Consider the following 20452-nt stretch of genomic DNA (forward strand, 5'->3'; position numbering starts at 1 on the left):
TTGCGCTTTAGGGCATTTCCTGTCACGGGCGCTTGGCCTACCCACACAAGTGAGGTATCATTTTTATCGGGACACTTGGGGGAACGCTGGGTGGACGGAAATTTGTGGCTCCTCTCAGGTTCCAGAACTTTTTGCCACAGAAATATGATTCACATGTGTTTTTTGTCTCCCAAATTTTGAGGTTTGCAAAGGATTCTGGGTAACAGAACCTGGTCAGAGCCCCACAAGTCACCCCATCTTTGATTCCCCTAGGTATCTAGTTTTCAAAAATGCTCAGGTTTGGAAGGGTTCCCTAGGTGCCGGCTGAGCTAGAGGCCAAAATCTACAGGTAGGCACTTTGCAAAAAACACCTCTGTTTTCTTTCAAAAAATTGGATGTGTCCACGTTGCGCTTTGGGGCATTTCCTGTCGTAGGCGCTAGGCCTACCCACACAAGTGAGGTATCATTTTTATCGGGAGACTGGGGAACGCTGGGTGGAAGGAAATTTGTGGCTCCTCTCAGATTCCAGAACTTTCTTCCACAGAAATGTGAGGAACATGTGTTTTTTAGCCAAATTTTGAGGTTTGCAAAGGATTCTGGGTAACAGAACCTGGTCAGAGCCCCACAAGTCACCCCATCTTGGATTCCCCTAGGTCTCTAGTTTTCAGAAATGCACAGGTTTGGTAGGGTTCCCTAGGTGGCGGCTGAGCTAGAGGCCATAATCTACAGGTAGGCACTTTGCAAAAAACACCTCTGTTTTCTTTCAAAAAATTGGATGTGTCCACGTTGCGCTTTGGGGCATTTCCTGTCGTAGGCGCTAGGCCTACCCACACAAGTGAGGTATCATTTTAATCGGGAGACTGGGGAACGCTGGGTGGAAGGAAATTTGTGGCTCCTCTCAGATTCCAGAACTTTCTTCCACAGAAATGTGAGGAACATGTGTTTTTTAGCCAAATTTTGAGGTTTGCAAAGGATTCTGGGTAACAGATCCTGGTCAGAGCCCCACAAGTCAGCCCATCTTGGATTCCCCTAGGTCTCTAGTTTTCAAAAATGCACAGGTTTGGTAGGTTTCCCTCGGTGCCGGCTGAGCTAGAGGCCAAAATCTACAGGTAGGCACTTTGCAAAAAACACCTCTGTTTTCTTTCAAAAAATTGGATGTGTCCACGTTGCGCTTTGGGGCATTTCCTGTCGTAGGCGCTAGGCCTACCCACACAAGTGAGGTATCATTTTTCTCGGGAGACTGGGGAACGCTGGGTGGAAGGAAATTTGTGGCTCCTCTCAGATTCCAGAACTTTCTTCCACAGAAATGTGAGGAACATGTGTTTTTTTAGCCAAATTTTGAGGTTTGCAAAGGATTCTGGGTAACAGAACCTGGTCAGAGCCCCACAAGTCACCCCATCTTGGATTCCCCTAGGTCTCTAGTTTTCAGAAATGCACAGGTTTGGAAGGGTTCCCTAGGTGGCGGCAAGCTAGAGGCCACAATCTACAGGTAGGCACTTTGCAAAAAACACCTCTGTTTTCTTTCAAAAAATTGGATGTGTCCACGTTGCGGTTTGGGGCATTTCCTGTCGTAGGCGCTAGGCCTACCCACACAAGTGAGGTATCATTTTAATCGGGAGACTGGGGAACGCTGGGTGGAAGGAAATTTGTGGCTCCTCTCAGATTCCAGAACTTTCTTCCACAGAAATGTGAGGAACATGTGTTTTTTAGCCAAATTTTGAGGTTTGCAAAGGATTCTGGGTAACAGATCCTGGTCAGAGCCCCACAAGTCACCCCATCTTGGATTGCCCTAGGTCTCTAGTTTTCAGAAATGCACAGGTTTGGTAGGTTTCCCTAGGTGCCGGCTGAGCTAGAGGCCAAAATCTACAAGTAGGCACTTTGCAAAAAACATCTCTGTTGTCTTTCAAAAAAATTGGATGTGTCCACATTGCCCTTTGGGGCATTTCCTGTCGCAGGCACTAGGCCTACCCACACAAGTGAGGTATCATTTTTATCGGGAGACTTGGGGGAATGCTGGGTGGAAGGACATTTGTGGCTCCTCTCAGATTCCAGAACTTTCTGCCACAGAAATGTGAGGAACATGTGTGTTTTTTTCTCCAAATTTTGAGGTTTGCAAAGGATTCTTTGTAACAGAACCTGATCAGAGCCCCACAAGTCACCCCATCTTGGATTCCCCTAGGTCTCTAGGTTTCAAAAATGCTCAGGTTTGGTAGGTTTCCCTAGGTGCCGGCTGAGCTAGAGGCCAAAATCTACAGGTAGGCACTTTGCAAAAAACACCTCTGTTTTCTTTCAAAAAATTGGATGTGTCCACGTTGCGCTTTGGGGCATTTCCTGTCGTTGGCGCTAGGCCTACCCACACAAGTGAGGTATCATTTTTATCGGGAGACTGGGGAACGCTGGGTGGAAGGAAATTTGTGGCTCCTCTCAGATTCCAGAACTTTCTGCCACAGAAATGTGAGGAACATGTGGGTTTTTTTCTCCAAATTTTGAGGTTTGCAAAGGATTCTGGGTAACAGAACCTGATCAGAGCCCCACAAGTCACCCCATCTTGGATTCCCCTAGGTCTCTAGGTTTCAAAAATGCTCAGGTTTGGTAGGTTTCCCTAGGTGCCGGCTGAGCTAGAGGCCAAAATCTACAGGTAGGCACTTTGCAAAAAACACCTCTGTTTTCTTTCAAAAAATTGGATGTGTCCACGTTGCGCTTTGGGGCATTTCCTGTCGTAGGCGCTAGGCCTACCCACACAAGTGAGGTATCATTTATATCGGGAGACTGGGGAACGCTGGGTGGAAGGAAATTTGTGGCTCCTCTCAGATTCCAGAACTTTCTTCCACAGAAATGTGAGGAACATGTGTTTTTTAGCCAAATTTTGAGGTTAGCAAAGGATTCTGGGTAACAGAACCTGGTCAGAGCCCCACAAGTCACCCCATCTTGGATTCCCCTAGGTCTCTAGTTTTCAGAAATGCACAGGTTTGGTAGGGTTCCCTAGGTGGCGGCTGAGCTAGAGGCCATAATCTACAGGTAGGCACTTTGCAAAAAACACCTCTGTTTTCTTTCAAAAAATTGGATGTGTCCACGTTGCGCTTTGGGGCATTTCCTGTCGTAGGCGCTAAGCCTACCCACACAAGTGAGGTATCATTTTAATCGGGAGACTGGGGAACGCTGGGTGGAAGGAAATTTGTGGCTCCTCTCAGATTCCAGAACTTTCTTCCACAGAAATGTGAGGAACATGTGTTTTTTAGCCAAATTTTGATGTTTGCAAAGGATTCTGGGTAACAGATCCTGGTCAGAGCCCCACAAGTCAGCCCATCTTGGATTCCCCTAGGTCTCTAGTTTTCAAAAATGCACAGGTTTGGTAGGTTTCCCTAGGTGCCGGCTGAGCTAGAGGCCAAAATCTACAGGTAGGCACTTTGCAAAAAACACCTCTGTTTTCTTTCAAAAAATTGGATGTGTCCACGTTGCGCTTTGGGGCATTTCCTGTCGCAGGCGCTTGGACTACCCACACAAGTGAGGTATCATTTTTATCGGGAGACTGGGGAACGCTGGGTGGAAGGAAATTTGTGGCTCCTCTCAGATTCCAGAACTTTCTTCCACAGAAATGTGAGGAACATGTGTTTTTTAGCCAAATTTTGAGGTTTGCAAAGGATTCTGGGTAACAGAACCTGGTCAAAGCCCCACTAGTCACCCCATCTTGGATTCCCCTTGGTCTCTAGTTTTCAAAAAGGCTCAGGTTTGGTAGGTTTCCTAGGTGCCGGCTGAGCTAGAGGTCAAAATCTACAGGTAGGCACTTTGCAAAAAACACCTCTGTTTTCTTTCAAAAAATTGGATGTGTCCACGTTGCGCTGTGGGGCATTTCCTGTCGTAGGCGCTAGGCCTACCCACACAAGTGAGGTATCATTTTTCTCGGGAGACTGGGGAACGCTGGGTGGAAGGAAATTTGTGGCTCCTCTCAGATTCCAGAACTTTCTTCCACAGAAATGTGAGGAACATGTGTTTTTTAGCCAAATTTTGAGGTTTGCAAAGGATTCTGGGTAACAGAACCTGGTCAGAGCCCCACAAGTCACCCCATCTTGGATTCCCCTAGGTCTCTAGTTTTCAGAAATGCACAGGTTTGGAAGGGTTCCCTAGGTGGCGGCAAGCTAGAGGCCACAATCTACAGGTAGGCACTTTGCAAAAAACACCTCTGTTTTCTTTCAAAAAATTGGATGTGTCCACGTTGCGCTTTGGGGCATTTCCTGTCGTTGGCGCTAGGCCTACCCACACAAGTGAGGTATCATTTTTATCGGGAGACTGGGGAACGCTGGGTGGAAGGAAATTTGTGGCTCCTCTCAGATTCCAGAACTTTCTGCCACAGAAATGTGAGGAACATGTGGGTTTTTTTCTCCAAATTTTGAGGTTTGCAAAGGATTCTGGGTAACAGAACCTGATCAGAGCCCCACAAGTCACCCCATCTTGGATTCCCCTAGGTCTCTAGGTTTCAAAAATGCTCAGGTTTGGTAGGTTTCCCTAGGTGCCGGCTGAGCTAGAGGCCAAAATCTACAGGTAGGCACTTTGCAAAAAACACCTCTGTTTTCTTTCAAAAAATTGGATGTGTCCACGTTGCGCTTTGGGGCATTTCCTGTCGTAGGCGCTAGGCCTACCCACACAAGTGAGGTATCATTTTTATCGGGAGACTGGGGAACGCTGGGTGGAAGGAAATTTGTGGCTCCTCTCAGATTCCAGAACTTTCTTCCACAGAAATGTGAGGAACATGTGTTTTTTAGCCAAATTTTGAGGTTTGCAAAGGATTCTGGGTAACAGAACCTGGTCAGAGCCCCACAAGTCACCCCATCTTGGATTCCCCTAGGTCTCTAGTTTTCAGAAATGCACAGGTTTGGTAGGGTTCCCTAGGTGGCGGCTGAGCTAGAGGCCATAATCTACAGGTAGACACTTTGCAAAAAACACCTCTGTTTTCTTTCAAAAAATTGGATGTGTCCACGTTGCGCTTTGGGGCATTTCCTGTCGTAGGCGCTAGGCCTACCCACACAAGTGAGGTATCATTTTAATCGGGAGACTGGGGAACGCTGGGTGGAACAAAATTTGTGGCTCCTCTCAGATTCCAGAACTTTCTTCCACAGAAATGTGAGGAACATGTGTTTTTTAGCCAAATTTTGAGGTTTGCAAAGGATTCTGGGTAACAGATCCTGGTCAGAGCCCCACAAGTCAGCCCATCTTGGATTCCCCTAGGTCTCTAGTTTTCAAAAATGCACAGGTTTGGTAGGTTTCCCTAGGTGCCGGCTGAGCTAGAGGCCAAAATCTACAGGTAGGCACTTTGCAAAAAACACCTCTGTTTTCTTTCAAAAAATTGGATGTGTCCACGTTGCGCTTTGGGGCATTTCCTGTCGCAGGCGCTTGGCCTACCCACACAAGTGAGGTATCATTTTTATCGGGAGACTGGGGAACGCTGGGTGGAAGGAAATTTGTGGCTCCTCTCAGATTCCAGAACTTTCTTCCACAGAAATGTGAGGAACATGTGTTTTTTAGCCAAATTTTGAGGTTTGCAAAGGATTCTGGGTAACAGAACCTGGTCAAAGCCCCACTAGTCACCCCATCTTGGATTCCCCTTGGTCTCTAGTTTTCAAAAAGGCTCAGGTTTGGTAGGTTTCCCTAGGTGCCGGCTGAGCTAGAGGTCAAAATCTACAGGTAGGCACTTTGCAAAAAACACCTCTGTTTTCTTTCAAAAAATTGGATGTGTCCACGTTGCGCTGTGGGGCATTTCCTGTCGTAGGCGCTAGGCCTACCCACACAAGTGAGGTATCATTTTTCTCGGGAGACTGGGGAACGCTGGGTGGAAGGAAATTTGTGGCTCCTCTCAGATTCCAGAACTTTCTTCCACAGAAATGTGAGGAACATGTGTTTTTTAGCCAAATTTTGAGGTTTGCAAAGGATTCTGGGTAACAGAACCTAGTCAGAGCCCCACAAGTCACCCCATCTTGGATTCCCCTAGGTCTCTAGTTTTCAGAAATGCACAGGTTTGGAAGGGTTCCCTAGGTGGCGGCAAGCTAGAGGCCACAATCTACAGGTAGGCACTTTGCAAAAAACACCTCTGTTTTCTTTCAAAAAATTGGATGTGTCCACGTTGCGCTTTGGGGCATTTCCTGTCGTAGGCGCTAGGCCTACCCACACAAGTGAGGTATCATTTTAATCGGGAGACTGGGGAACGCTGGGTGGAAGGAAATTTGTGGCTCCTCTCAGATTCCAGAACTTTCTTCCACAGAAATGTGAGGAACATGTGTTTTTTAGCCAAATTTTGAGGTTTGCAAAGGATTCTGGGTAACAGATCCTGGTCAGAGCCCCACAAGTCACCCCATCTTGGATTGCCCTAGGTCTCTAGTTTTCAGAAATGCACAGGTTTGGTAGGTTTCCCTAGGTGCCGGCTGAGCTAGAGGCCAAAATCTACAAGTAGGCACTTTGCAAAAAACATCTCTGTTGTCTTTCAAAAAATTGGATGTGTCCACATTGCCCTTTGGGGCATTTCCTGTCGCAGGCACTAGGCCTACCCACACAAGTGAGGTATCATTTTTATCGGGAGACTTGGGGGAATGCTGGGTGGAAGGACATTTGTGGCTCCTCTCAGATTCCAGAACTTTCTGCCACAGAAATGTGAGGAACATGTGGGTTTTTTTCTCCAAATTTTGAGGTTTGCAAAGGATTCTGGGTAACAGAACCTGATCAGAGCCCCACAAGTCACCCCATCTTGGATTCCCCTAGGTCTCTAGGTTTCAAAAATGCTCAGGTTTGGTAGGTTTCCCTAGGTGCCGGCTGAGCTAGAGGCCAAAATCTACAGGTAGGCACTTTGAAAAAACACCTCTGTTTTCTTTCAAAAAATTGGATGTGTCCACGTTGCGCTTTGGGGCATTTCCTGTCGTTGGCGCTAGGCCTACCCACACAAGTGAGGTATCATTTTTATCGGGAGACTGGGGAACGCTGGGTGGAAGGAAATTTGTGGCTCCTCTCAGATTCCAGAACTTTCTTCCACAGAAATGTGAGGAACATGTGTTTTTTAGCCAAATTTTGAGGTTTGCAAAGGATTCTGGGTAACAGAACCTGGTCAGAGCCCCACAAGTCACCCCATCTTGGATTCCCCTAGGTCTCTAGTTTTCAGAAATGCACAGGTTTGGTAGGGTTCCTTAGGTGGCGGCTGAGCTAGAGGCCATAATCTACAGGTAGGCACTTTGCAAAAAACACCTCTGTTTTCTTTCAAAAAATTGGATGTGTCCACGTTGCGCTTTAGGGCATTTCCTGTCACGGGCGCTTGGCCTACCCACACAAGTGAGGTATCATTTTTATCGGGACACTTGGGGGAACGCTGGGTGGACGGAAATTTGTGGCTCCTCTCAGGTTCCAGAACTTTTTGCCACAGAAATATGAGTCACATGTGTTTTTTGTCTCCCAAATTTTGAGGTTTGCAAAGGATTCTGGGTAACAGAACCTGGTCAGAGCCCCACAAGTCACCCCATCTTTGATTCCCCTAGGTATCTAGTTTTCAAAAATGCTCAGGTTTGGAAGGGTTCCCTAGGTGCCGGCTGAGCTAGAGGCCAAAATCTACAGGTAGGCACTTTGCAAAAAACACCTCTGTTTTCTTTCAAAAAATTGGATGTGTCCACGTTGCGCTTTGGGGCATTTCCTGTCGTAGGCGCTAGGCCTACCCACACAAGTGAGGTATCATTTTTATCGGGAGACTGGGGAACGCTGGGTGGAAGGAAATTTGTGGCTCCTCTCAGATTCCAGAACTTTCTTCCACAGAAATGTGAGGAACATGTGTTTTTTAGCCAAATTTTGAGGTTTGCAAAGGATTCTGGGTAACAGAACCTGGTCAGAGCCCACAAGTCACCCCATCTTGGATTCCCCTAGGTCTCTAGTTTTCAGAAATGCACAGGTTTGGTAGGGTTCCCTAGGTGGCGGCTGAGCTAGAGGCCATAATCTACAGGTAGGCACTTTGCAAAAAACACCTCTGTTTTCTTTCAAAAAATTGGATGTGTCCACGTTGCGCTTTGGGGCATTTCCTGTCGTAGGCGCTAGGCCTACCCACACAAGTGAGGTATCATTTTAATCGGGAGACTGGGGAACGCTGGGTGGAAGGAAATTTGTGGCTCCTCTCAGATTCCAGAACTTTCTTCCACAGAAATGTGAGGAACATGTGTTTTTTAGCCAAATTTTGAGGTTTGCAAAGGATTCTGGGTAACAGATCCTGGTCAGAGCCCCACAAGTCAGCCCATCTTGGATTCCCCTAGGTCTCTAGTTTTAAAAAATGCACAGGTTTGGTAGGTTTCCCTCGGTGCCGGCTGAGCTAGAGGCCAAAATCTACAGGTAGGCACTTTGCAAAAAACACCTCTGTTTTCTTTCAAAAAATTGGATGTGTCCACGTTGCGCTTTGGGGCATTTCCTGTCGCAGGCGCTTGGCCTACCCACACAAGTGAGGTATCATTTTTATCGGGAGACTGGGGAACGCTGGGTGGAAGGAAATTTGTGGCTCCTCTCAGATTCCAGAACTTTCTTCCACAGAAATGTGAGGAACATGTGTTTTTTAGCCAAATTTTGAGGTTTGCAAAGGATTCTGGGTAACAGAACCTGGTCAAAGCCCCATTAGTCACCCCATCTTGGATTCCCCTTGGTCTCTAGTTTTCAAAAAGGCTCAGGTTTGGTAGGTTTCCCTAGGTGCCGGCTGAGCTAGAGGTCAAAATCTACAGGTAGGCACTTTGCAAAAAACACCTCTGTTTTCTTTCAAAAAATTGGATGTGTCCACGTTGCGCTTTGGGGCATTTCCTGTCGAAGGCGCTAGGCCTACCCACACAAGTGAGGTATCATTTTTCTCGGGAGACTGGGGAACGCTGGGTGGAAGGAAATTTGTGGCTCCTCTCAGATTCCAGAACTTTCTTCCACAGAAATGTGAGGAACATGTGTTTTTTAGCCAAATTTTGAGGTTTGCAAAGGATTCTGGGTAACAGAACCTGGTCAGAGCCCCACAAGTCACCCCATCTTGGATTCCCCTAGGTCTCTAGTTTTCAGAAATGCACAGGTTTGGAAGGGTTCCCTAGGTGGCGGCAAGCTAGAGGCCACAATCTACAGGTAGGCACTTTGCAAAAAACACCTCTGTTTTCTTTCAAAAAATTGGATGTGTCCACGTTGCGCTTTGGGGCATTTCCTGTCGTAGGCGCTAGGCCTACCCACACAAGTGAGGTATCATTTTAATCGGGAGACTGGGGAACGCTGGGTGGAAGGAAATTTGTGGCTCCTCTCAGATTCCAGAACTTTCTTCCACAGAAATGTGAGGAACATGTGTTTTTTAGCCAAATTTTGAGGTTTGCAAAGGATTCTGGGTAACAGATCCTGGTCAGAGCCCCACAAGTCACCCCATCTTGGATTGCCCTAGGTCTCTAGTTTTCAGAAATGCACAGGTTTGGTAGGTTTCCCTAGGTGCCGGCTGAGCTAGAGGCCAAAATCTACAAGTAGGCACTTTGCAAAAAACATCTCTGTTGTCTTTCAAAAAATTGGATGTGTCCACATTGCCCTTTGGGGCATTTCCTGTCGCAGGCACTAGGCCTACCCACACAAGTGAGGTATCATTTTTATCGGGAGACTTGGGGGAATGCTGGGTGGAAGGACATTTGTGGCTCCTCTCAGATTCCAGAACTTTCTGCCACAGAAATGTGAGGAACATGTGTGTTTTTTTCTCCAAATTTTGAGGTTTGCAAAGGATTCTTTGTAACAGAACCTGATCAGAGCCCCACAAGTCACCCCATCTTGGATTCCCCTAGGTCTCTAGGTTTCAAAAATGCTCAGGTTTGGTAGGTTTCCCTAGGTGCCGGCTGAGCTAGAGGCCAAAATCTACAGGTAGGCACTTTGCAAAAAACACCTCTGTTTTCTTTCAAAAAATTGGATGTGTCCACGTTGCGCTTTGGGACATTTCCTGTCGTTGGCGCTAGGCCTACCCACACAAGTGAGGTATCATTTTTATCGGGAGACTGGGGAACGCTGGGTGGAAGGAAATTTGTGGCTCCTCTCAGATTCCAGAACTTTCTGCCACAGAAATGTGAGGAACATGTGGGTTTTTTTCTCCAAATTTTGAGGTTTGCAAAGGATTCTGGGTAACAGAACCTGATCAGAGCCCCACAAGTCACCCCATCTTGGATTCCCCTAGGTCTCTAGGTTTCAAAAATGCTCAGGTTTGGTAGGTTTCCCTAGGTGCCGGCTGAGCTAGAGGCCAAAATCTACAGGTAGGCACTTTGCAAAAAACACCTCTGTTTTCTTTCAAAAAATTGGATGTGTCCACGTTGCGCTTTGGGGCATTTCCTGTCGTAGGCGCTAGGCCTACCCACACAAGTGAGGTATCATTTTTATCGGGAGACTGGGGAACGCTGGGTGGAAGGAAATTTGTGGCTCCTCTCAGATTCCAGAACTTTCTTCCACAGAAATGTGAGGAACATGTGTTTTTTAGCCAAATTTTGAGGTTAGCAAAGGATTCTGGGTAACAGAACCTGGTCAGAGCCCCACAAGTCACCCCATCTTGGATTCCCCTAGGTCTCTAGTTTTCAGAAATGCACAGGTTTGGTAGGGTTCCCTAGGTGGCGGCTGAGCTAGAGACCATAATCTACAGGTAGGCACTTTGCAAAAAACACCTCTGTTTTCTTTCAAAAAATTGGATGTGTCCACGTTGCGCTTTGGGGCATTTCCTGTCGTAGGCGCTAAGCCTACCCACACAAGTGAGGTATCATTTTAATCGGGAGACTGGGGAACGCTGGGTGGAAGGAAATTTGTGGCTCCTCTCAGATTCCAGAACTTTCTTCCACAGAAATGTGAGGAACATGTGTTTTTTAGCCAAATTTTGATGTTTGCAAAGGATTCTGGGTAACAGATCCTGGTCAGAGCCCCACAAGTCAGCCCATCTTGGATTCCCCTAGGTCTCTAGTTTTCAAAAATGCACAGGTTTGGTAGGTTTCCCTAGGTGCCGGCTGAGCTAGAGGCCACAATCTACAGGTAGGCACTTTGCAAAAAACACTTCTGTTTTCTTTCAAAAAATTGGATGTGTCCACGTTGCGCTTTGGGGCATTTCCTGTCGCAGGCGCTTGGCCTACCCACACAAGTGAGGTATCATTTTTATCGGGAGACTGGGGAACGCTGGGTGGAAGGAAATTTGTGGCTCCTCTCAGATTCCAGAACTTTCTTCCACAGAAATGTGAGGAACATGTGTTTTTTAGCCAAATTTTGAGGTTTGCAAAGGATTCTGGGTAACAGAACCTGGTCAAAGCCCCACTAGTCACCCCATCTTGGATTCCCCTTGGTCTCTAGTTTTCAAAAAGGCTCAGGTTTGGTAGGTTTCCCTAGGTGCCGGCTGAGCTAGAGGTCAAAATCTACAGGTAGGCACTTTGCAAAAAACACCTCTGTTTTCTTTCAAAAAATTGGATGTGTCCACGTTGCGCTGTGGGGCATTTCCTGTCGTAGGCGCTAGGCCTACCCACACAAGTGAGGTATCATTTTTCTCGGGAGACTGGGGAACGCTGGGTGGAAGGAAATTTGTGGCTCCTCTCAGATTCCAGAACTTTCTTCCACAGAAATGTGAGGAACATGTGTTTTTTAGCCAAATTTTGAGGTTTGCAAAGGATTCTGGGTAACAGATCCTGGTCAGAGCCCCACAAGTCACCCCATCTTGGATTGCCCTAGGTCTCTAGTTTTCAGAAATGCACAGGTTTGGTAGGTTTCCCTAGGTGCCGGCTGAGCTAGAGGCCAAAATCTACAAGTAGGCACTTTGCAAAAAACATCTCTGTTGTCTTTCAAAAAATTGGATGTGTCCACATTGCCCTTTGGGGCATTTCCTGTCGCAGGCACTAGGCCTACCCACACAAGTGAGGTATCATTTTTATCGGGAGACTTGGGGGAATGCTGGGTGGAAGGACATTTGTGGCTCCTCTCAGATTCCAGAACTTTCTGCCACAGAAATGTGAGGAACATGTGGGTTTTTTTCTCCAAATTTTGAGGTTTGCAAAGGATTCTGGGTAACAGAACCTGATCAGAGCCCCACAAGTCACCCCATCTTGGATTCCCCTAGGTCTCTAGGTTTCAAAAATGCTCAGGTTTGGTAGGTTTCCCTAGGTGCCGGCTGAGCTAGAGGCCAAAATCTACAGGTAGGCACTTTGCAAAAAACACCTCTGTTTTCTTTCAAAAAATTGGATGTGTCCACGTTGCGCTTTGGGGCATTTCCTGTCACGGGCGCTTGGCCTACCCACACAAGTGAGGTATCATTTTTATCGGGAGACTTGGGGAACGCTGGGTGGAAGGAAATTTGTGGCTCCTCTCAGATTCCAGAACTTTCTGCCACAGAAATGTGAGAAACATATGTTTCTTTAGCCCAATTTTGTGGTTTGCAAAGGATTCTGGGTAACAGAACCTTGTCAGACCCCCACAAGTCAGCCCATCATGGATTCCCCTAGGTCTCTAGTTTTCAGAAATGCACAGGTTTGGTAGGTTTCCCTAGGTGCTGGCTGAGCTAGAGGCCAAAATCCACAGGTAGGCACTTTGCAAAAAAAAAACCTCTGTTTTCTTTCAAAAAATTGGATGTGTCCACGTTGCGCTTTGGGGCATTTCCTGTCGCAGGCGCTAGGCCTACCCACACAAGTGAGGTATCATTTTTATCGGGAGACTTGGGGGAACGCTGGGTGGAAGGAAATTTGTGGCTCCTCTCAGATTCCAGAACTTTCTGCCACAGAAATATGAGTCATATGTGTTTTTTTGCCAAATTTTGAGGTTCGCAAAGGATTCTGGGTAACAGAACCTGGTCAGAGCCCCACAAGTCACACCATCTTGGATTCCCCTAGATCTCTAGTTTTAAAAAATGCTCAGGTTTAGTAGGTTTTCCTAGGTGCCGGCTGAGCTAGAGGCCAAAATCTACAGGTAGGCACTTTGCAAAAAACACCTCTGTTTTCTTTCATAAAATTGGATGTGTCCACGTTGCGCTTTAGGGCATTTCCTGTCGCGGGCGCTTGGCCTACCCACACAAGTGAGGTATCATTTTTATCGGGACACTTGGGGGAACGCTGGATGGACGGAAATTTGTGGCTCCTCTCAGATTCCAGAACTTTTTGCCACAGAAATATGAGTCACATGTGTTTTTTGTCTCCCAAATTTTGAGGTTTGCAAAGGATTCTGGGTAACAGAACCTGGTCAGAGCCCCACAAGTCACCCCATCTTTGATTCCCCTAGGTATCTAGTTTTCAAAAATGCTCAGGTTTGGTAGGTTTCCCTAGGTGCCGGCTGAACTAGAGGCCAAAATCTACAGGTAGGCACTTTGCAAAAAACACCTCTGTTTTCTTTCAAAAAAGTGGATGTGTCCACGTTGCGCTTTGGGGCATTTCCTGTCGCGGGCTCTTGGCCTACCCACACAAGTGAGGTATCATTTTTATCGGGAGATTTGGGGGAACGCTGGGTAGAAGGAAATTTGTGGCTCCTCTCAGATTCCAGAACTTTCTGCCACAGAAATATGAGGAGCATGTGTTTTTTAGCCAAATTTTGAGGTTTGCAAAGGATTATGGGTAACAGAACCTGGTCAGAGTCCCACAAGTCACCCCATCTTGGATTCCCCTAGGTCTCTAGTTTTCAGAAATGCACAGGTTTGGTAGGTTTCCCTAGGTGCCGGCTGAGCTAGAGGCCAAAATCTACAGGTAGGCACTTTGCAAAAAACACCTCTGTTTTCTTTCAAAAAATTGGATGTGTGCACGTTGCGCTTTGGGGCATTTCCTGTCACGGGCGCTTGGCCTACCCACACAAGTGAGGTATCATTTTTATCGGGAGACTTGGGGAACGCTGGGTGGAAGGAAATTTGTGGCTCCTCTCAGATTCCAGAACTTTCTGCCACAGAAATGTGAGAAACATATGTTTCTTTAGCCCAATTTTGTGGTTTGCAAAGGATTCTGGGTAACAGAACCTGGTGAGAGCCCCACAAGTCACCACATCTTGGATTCCCCTAGGTCTCTAGTTTTCAAAAATGCTCAGGTTTAGTAGGTTTCCCTAGGTGGCGGCTGAGCTAGAGGCCAAAATCTACAGGTAGGCACTTTGCAAAAAACACCTCTGTTTTCTTTCAAAAAATTGGATGTGTCCACGTTGCGCTTTGGGGCGTTTCCTGTCACGGGCGCTAGGCCTACCCACACAAGTGAGGTATCATTTTAATCGGGAGACTGGGGAACGCTGGGTGGAAGGAAATTTGTGGCTCCTCTCAGATTCCAGAACTTTCTTCCACAGAAATGTGAGGAACATGTGTTTTTTAGCCAAATTTTGAGGTTTGCAAAGGATTCTGGGTAACAGATCCTGGTCAGAGCCCCACAAGTCAGCCCATCTTGGATTCCCCTAGGTCTCTAGTTTTCAAAAATGCACAGGTTTGGTAGGTTTCCCTAGGTGCCGGCTGAGCTAGAGGCCAAAATCTACAGGTAGGCACTTTGCAAAAAACACTTCTGTTTTCTTTCAAAAAATTGGATGTGTCCACGTTGCGCTTTGGGGCATTTCCTGTCGCAGGCGCTTGGCCTACCCACACAAGTGAGGTATCATTTTTATCGGGAGACTGGGGAAAGCTGGGTGGAAGGAAATTTGTGGCTCCTCTCAGATTCCAGAAATTTCTTCCACAGAAATGTGAGGAACATGTGTTTTTTAGCCAAATTTTGAGGTTTGCAAAGGATTCTGGGTAACAGAAACTGGTCAGACCCCCACAAGTCACCCCATCTTGGATTCCCCTAGGTCTCTAGTTTTCAGAAATGCACAGGTTTGGTAGGGTTCCCTAGGTGGCGGCTGAGCTAGAGGCCAAAATCTACAGGTAGGCACTTTGCAAAAAACACCTCTGTTTTCTTTCAAAAAATTGGATGTGTCCACGTTGCGCTTTGGGGCATTTCCTGTCGTAGGCGCTAGGCCTACCCACACAAGTGAGGTATCATTTTTATAGGGAGACTGGGGAACGCTGGGTGGAAGGAAATTTGTGGCTCCTCTCAGATTCCTGAACTTTCTGCCACATAAATATGAGGAACATGTGTTTTTTTTGCCAAATTTTGAGGTTTGCAAAGGATTCTGGGTAACAGATCCTGGTCAGAGCCCCACAAGTCACCCCATCTTGGATTCCCCTAGGTCTCTAGTTTTAAAAAATGCTCAGGTTTGGTAGGTTTCCCTAGGTGCCGGCTGAGCTAGAGGCCAAAATCTACAGGTAGGCACTTTGCAAAAAACACCTCTGTTTTCTTTCAAAAAATTGGATGTGGCCACGTTTCGCTTGGGGGCATTTCCTGTCGCGGGCGCTAGGCCTACCCACACAAGTGAGGTATCATTTTTATCGGGAGACTTGGGGGAACGCTGGGTGGAAGGACATTTGTGGCTTCTCTCAGATTCCAGAACTTTCTGCCACAGAAATGTGAGGAACATGTGTTTTTTAACCAAATTTTGAGGTTTGCAAAGGATTCTGGGTAACAGAACCTTGTCAGACCCCCACAAGTCAGCCCATCATGGATTCCCCTAGGTCTCTAGTTTTCAGAAATGAACAGGTTTGGTAGGTTTCCCTAGGTGCTGGCTGAGCTAGAGGCCAAAATCCACAGGTAGGCACTTTGCAAAAAAAAAACCTCTGTTTTCTTTCAAAAAATTGGATGTGTCCACGTTGCGCTTTGGGGCATTTCCTGTCGCGGGCGCTAGGCCTACCCACACAAGTGAGGTATCATTTTTATCGGGAGACTTGGGGGAATGCTGGGTGGAAGGAAATTTGTAGCTCCTCTCAGATTCCAGAACTTTCTGCCACAGAAATGTGAGGAACATGTGTTTTTTTAGCCACATTTTGAGGATTGCAAAGGATTCTGGGTAACAGAACCTGGTCAGAGCCCCACAAGTCAGCCCATCTTGGATTCCCCTAGGTCTCTAGTTTTCAAAAATTCACAGGTTTGGTAGGTATCCCTAGGTGCCGGCTGAGCTAGAGGCCAAAATCTACAGGTAGGCACTTTGCAAAAAACACCTCTGTTTTCTTTCAAAAAATTGGATGTGTAAACGTTGCGCTTTGGGGCATTTCCTGTCGCAGGCGCTTGGCCTACCCACACAAGTGAGGTGTCATTTTTATCGGGAGACTTGGGGGAACGCTGGGTGGAAGGAAATTTGTGGCTCCTCTCAGATTCCAGAACTTTCTGCCACAGAAATATAACATATGTGTTTTTTTGCCAAATTTTGAGGTTCGCAAAGGATTCTGGGTAACAGAACCTGGTCAGAGCCCCACAAGTCACACCATCTTGGATTCCCCTTGATCTCTAGTTTTAAAAAATGCTCAGGTTTGGTAGGTTTTCCTAAGTGCCGGCTGTGCTAGATGCCAAAATCTACAGGTAGGCACTTTGCAAAAAACACCTCTGTTTTCTTTCATAAAATTGGATGTGTCCACGTTGCGCTTTAGGGCATTTCCTGTCACGGGCGCTTGGCCTACCCACACAAGTGAGGTATCATTTTTATCGGGACACTTGGGGGAACGCTGGGTGGACGGAAATTTGTGGCTCCTCTCAGATTCCAGAACTTTTTGCCACAGAAATATGAGTCACATGTGTTTTTTGTCTCCCAAATTTTGAGGTTTGCAAAGGATTCTGGGTAACAGAACCTGGTCAGAGCCCCACAAGTCACCCCATCTTTGATTCCCCTAGGTATCTAGTTTTCAAAAATGCTCAGGTTTGGTAGGTTTCCCTAGGTGCCGGCTGAGCTAGAGGCCAAAATCTACAGGTAGGCACTTTGCAAAAAACACCTCTGTTTTCTTTCAAAAAAGTGGATGTGTCCACGTTGCGCTTTGGGGCATTTCCTGTCGCGGGCTCTTGGCCTACCCACACAAGTGAGGTATCATTTTTATCGGGAGATTTGGGGGAACGCTGGGTAGAAGGAAATTTGTGGCTCCTCTCAGATTCCAGAACTTTCTGCCACAGAAATGTGAGGAGCATGTGTTTTTTAGCCAAATTTTGAGGTTTGCAAAGGATTATGGGTAACAGAACCTGGTCAGAGTCCCACAAGTCACCCCATCTTGGATTCCCCTAGGTCTCTAGTTTTCAGAAATGCACAGGTTTGGTAGGTTTCCCTAGGTGCCGGCTGAGCTAGAGGCCAAAATCTACAGGTAGGCACTTTGCAAAAAACACCTCTATTTTCTTTCAAAAAATTGGATGTGTGCACGTTGCGCTTTGGGGCATTTCCTGTCACGGGCGCTTGGCCTACCCACACAAGTGAGGTATCATTTTTATCGGGAGACTTGGGGAACGCTGGGTGGAAGGAAATTTGTGGCTCCTCTCAGATTCCAGAACTTTCTGCCACAGAAATGTGAGAAACATATGTTTCTTTAGCCCAATTTTGTGGTTTGCAAAGGATTCTGGGTAACAGAACCTGGTCAGAGCCCCACAAGTCACCACATCTTGGATTCCCCTAGGTCTCTAGTTTTCAAAAATGCTCAGGTTTAGTAGGTTTCCCTAGGTGGCGGCTGAGCTAGAGGCCAAAATCTACAGGTAGGCACTTTGCAAAAAACACCTCTGTTTTCTTTCAAAAAATTGGATGTGTCCACGTTGCGCTTTGGGGCGTTTCCTGTCACGGGCGCTAGGCCTACCCACACAAGTGAGGTATCATTTTAATCGGGAGACTGGGGAACGCTGGGTGGAAGGAAATTTGTGGCTCCTCTCAGATTCCAGAACTTTCTTCCACAGAAATGTGAGGAACATGTGTTTTTTAGCCAAATTTTGAGGTTTGCAAAGGATTCTGGGTAACAGATCCTGGTCAGAGCCCCACAAGTCAGCCCATCTTGGATTCCCCTAGGTCTCTAGTTTTCAAAAATGCATAGGTTTGGTAGGTTTCCCTAGGTGCCGGCTGAGCTAGAGGCCAAAATCTACAGGTAGGCACTTTGCAAAAAACACTTCTGTTTTCTTTCAAAAAATTGGATGTGTCCACGTTGCGCTTTGGGGCATTTCCTGTCGCAGGCGCTTGGCCTACCCACACAAGTGAGGTATCATTTTTATCGGGAGACTGGGGAAAGCTGGGTGGAAGGAAATTTGTGGCTCCTCTCAGATTCCAGAAATTTCTTCCACAGAAATGTGAGGAACATGTGTTTTTTAGCCAAATTTTGAGGTTTGCAAAGGATTCTGGGTAACAGAAACTGGTCAGACCCCCACAAGTCACCCCATCTTGGATTCCCCTAGGTCTCTAGTTTTCAGAAATGCACAGGTTTGGTAGGGTTCCCTAGGTGGCGGCTGAGCTAGAGGCCAAAATCTACAGGTAGACACTTTGCAAAAAACACCTCTGTTTTCTTTCAAAAAATTGGATGTGTCCACGTTGCGCTTTGGGGCATTTCCTGTCGTAGGCGCTAGGCCTACCCACACAAGTGAGGTATCATTTTTATAGGGAGACTGGGGAACGCTGGGTGGAAGGAAATTTGTGGCTCCTCTCAGATTCCTGAACTTTCTGCCACATAAATATGAGGAACATGTGTTTTTTTTGCCAAATTTTGAGGTTTGCAAAGGATTCTGGGTAACAGATCCTGGTCAGAGCCCCACAAGTCACCCCATCTTGGATTCCCCTAGGTCTCTAGTTTTCAAAAATGCTCAGGTTTGGTAGGTTTCCCTAGGTGCTGGCTGAGCTAGAGGCCAAAATCCACAGGTAGGCACTTTGCAAAAAAAAAACCTCTGTTTTCTTTCAAAAAATTGGATGTGTCCACGTTGCGCTTTGGGGCATTTCCTGTCGCGGGCGCTAGGCCTACCCACACAAGTGAGGTATCATTTTTATCGGGAGACTTGGGGGAATGCTGGGTGGAAGGAAATTTGTAGCTCCTCTCAGATTCCAGAACTTTCTGCCACAGAAATGTGAGGAACATGTGTTTTTTTAGCCACATTTTGAGGATTGCAAAGGATTCTGGGTAACAGAACCTGGTCAGAGCCCCACAAGTCAGCCCATCTTGGATTCCCCTAGGTCTCTAGTTTTCAAAAATTCACAGGTTTGGTAGGTATCCCTAGGTGCCGGCTGAGCTAGAGGCCAAAATCTACAGGTAGGCACTTTGCAAAAAACACCTCTGTTTTCTTTCAAAAAATTGGATGTGTAAACGTTGCGCTTTGGGGCATTTCCTGTCGCAGGCGCTTGGCCTACCCACACAAGTGAGGTATCATTTTTATCGGGAGACTTGGGGGAACGCTGGGTGGAAGGAAATTTGTGGCTCCTCTCAGATTCCAGAACTTTCTGCCACAGAAATATGAGTCATATGTGTTTTTTTGCCAAATTTTGAGGTTCGCAAAGGATTCTGGGTAACAGAACCTGGTCAGAGCCCCACAAGTCACACCATCTTGGATTCCCCTTGATCTCTAGTTTTAAAAAATGCTCAGGTTTGGTAGGTTTTCCTAAGTGCCGGCTGTGCTAGATGCCAAAATCTACAGGTAGGCACTTTGCAAAAAACACCTCTGTTTTCTTTCATAAAATTGGATGTGTCCACGTTGCGCTTTAGGGCATTTCCTGTCACGGGCGCTTGGCCTACCCACACAAGTGAGGTATCATTTTTATCGGGAGACTTGGGGGAACGCTGGGTGGAAGGAAATTTGTGGCTCCTCTCAGATTCCAGAACTTTCTGCCACAGAAATATGAGTCATATGTGTTTTTTTGCCAAATTTTGAGGTTCGCAAAGGATTCTGGGTAACAGAACCTGGTCAGAGCCCCACAAGTCACACCATCTTGGATTCCCCTTGATCTCTAGTTTTAAAAAATGCTCAGGTTTGGTAGGTTTTCCTAAGTGCCGGCTGTGCTAGATGCCAAAATCTACAGGTAGGCACTTTGCAAAAAACACCTCTGTTTTCTTTCATAAAATTGGATGTGTCCACGTTGCGCTTTAGGGCATTTCCTGTCACGGGCGCTTGGCCTACCCACACAAGTGAGGTATCATTTTTATCGGGACACTTGGGGGAACGCTGGGTGGACGGAAATTTGTGGCTCCTCTCAGATTCCAGAACTTTTTGCCACAGAAATATGAGTCACATGTGTTTTTTGTCTCCCAAATTTTGAGGTTTGCAAAGGATTCTGGGTAACAGAACCTGGTCAGAGCCCCACAAGTCACCCCATCTTTGATTCCCCTAGGTATCTAGTTTTCAAAAATGCTCAGGTTTGGTAGGTTTCCCTAGGTGCCGGCTGAGCTAGAGGCCAAAATCTACAGGTAGGCACTTTGCAAAAAACACCTCTGTTTTCTTTCAAAAAAGTGGATGTGTCCACGTTGCGCTTTGGGGCATTTCCTGTCGCGGGCTCTTGGCCTACCCACACAAGTGAGGTATCATTTTTATCGGGAGATTTGGGGGAACGCTGGGTAGAAGGAAATTTGTGGCTCCTCTCAGATTCCAGAACTTTCTGCCACAGAAATGTGAGGAGCATGTGTTTTTTAGCCAAATTTTGAGGTTTGCAAAGGATTATGGGTAACAGAACCTGGTCAGAGTCCCACAAGTCACCC

This window comes from Pleurodeles waltl, chromosome 6 (assembly GCF_031143425.1).
Source record: "Pleurodeles waltl isolate 20211129_DDA chromosome 6, aPleWal1.hap1.20221129, whole genome shotgun sequence".
NCBI classification, from domain to species: domain Eukaryota; kingdom Metazoa; phylum Chordata; class Amphibia; order Caudata; family Salamandridae; genus Pleurodeles; species Pleurodeles waltl.